The following is a 1567-nucleotide window of genomic DNA, read 5'->3' as shown; positions in this document are numbered from 1 at the left end:
CTATGCAGAACAGAAATAAACATTCAGGAAATACATTTTCAAACCATGTAGACACTGATGCCATTTAAAATATATGTTGAGACCTAAACCATTTGTTCTAATATCTTTATGTTTTATGCTGGTAACAGAATATAAAGCACTTAGTAAACAGATAGTATCACCTTCTGTTGGACATGTTCTTACCAGAAAGTTTTTAAGGAAAATAGTTGTGAGTTCATACTATTACTTGGCTAATTTTTCTACCCAAATCCAGTTTTTATCAACTGCAAAATGATCCCAACCTCAGCTTATTCATGTGGTTTCAAGATGGGGGAACGCTCCAGAAAAAACAACAGAATAATGAGTTTTAGCATTTTTTGAAAGTATACATTTGTGCATTTAAATGTATAATTTGTTTGAAAATATTTAACTACAAAATTATAACACTATGGAAATGAGGAAATCTCCCTAAACCCATGTTTTATTAATTGCAACTATGGAAGAAATAATATCAGTAAAATATAAATAGCAATATATAATCAATGTTGAAAATGAACATAGATGTGAGACCTGTTACTTAATTTTTTTTTTATCTTGGAATCCTTAAGAAGCAAATCTCTATTGATAGAAAATTAGGTTTGTATGAGTGAACTCCCAACCACACCAGTCTCACAAAACCCCATCAAGCAGAGCATAAAACGCCCGCTGTAGATGATGGATGTTTCCAATCTCCAGCATCTTCAGACTGCATAACAGAATATGGGAGATATAGCTGAAAGTATCAGTAAGGCCCCAAATTCTAGTCCAAAGAATACAGACTTTTATTTACTACAAAGAATAGATAGATTACTCCAGACAACATAGCTTAAAACTCTGGCAGGTTGCAATAGACTGAGAAATGGCACATAGACTTACACCATCAGCAGAGCTGATGACAGCTGAGCTGATGACCTACTTTGATTTCTCCCTCTCCCTATACTGTATTCCAATTAATAAAGAATTTTATTTGTAATTTTAAGAAGTGATATCCAAATTTATTTTCAGCTTCCTTCCCGTCACTAGGGAGGGGAGAAGGGAGAGAGCAATAAAATCAGGGTTGTAATTCAATCAGTGGTGCAATCCTAAATTTATTAGTTCTCACATAGACTAATACAGATTACGCATTGCAACCCAACAACATAGGAGCTCTGTTTTTGTACCGACATGATATGAATGGTAGCAAGGGAAAGTGAGGCATTTGCCTCTTTTACCAGAGCGCTTGGAAATATTTGTTTCATGGCATGTGAGGGAGAAGAGCCACTTTAATGTGGGAGCAAATATTTGAGTGTATCTCAGTCCGTCCTCCCTCTTTATTCCCTTAAAATGAAGTGTTGGTGAAATCCTTTTGCATAACGGACGTAGTCCTTTGTAGATAATTTTTTTCCCTTTACTCCTGGAGAAAGCATTCAGATCCTCCCAGAACTCTGCACATATGCACATCCTCTTAAAAGGTCTTACACTTGGAGATGGACAGTCATGGGTTGAAGATCTCTAGCAAGGGATAATTCACTAGATCATGTGGCAACTTATTCTCTGGCTGACAATCAGG

At 35.9% G+C, this 1567-nt stretch overlaps 1 protein-coding gene across 1 annotated transcript in view; it reads right to left on the bottom strand.

Annotated features, from left to right (window-relative positions):
- Positions 1–1567, bottom strand: part of VPS54 (VPS54 subunit of GARP complex) — a 40678-nt gene that overhangs the window by 1460 nt on the left and 37651 nt on the right. The window lies entirely within an intron of this gene.

The sequence above is a fragment of the Thamnophis elegans genome, chromosome 3 (assembly GCF_009769535.1).
Source record: "Thamnophis elegans isolate rThaEle1 chromosome 3, rThaEle1.pri, whole genome shotgun sequence".
Classification (NCBI taxonomy): Eukaryota; Metazoa; Chordata; class Lepidosauria; order Squamata; family Colubridae; genus Thamnophis; species Thamnophis elegans.
The sequence above is the reverse complement of the archived record's forward strand: the minus strand, read 5'-3'. Positions and strand labels throughout refer to the sequence as shown.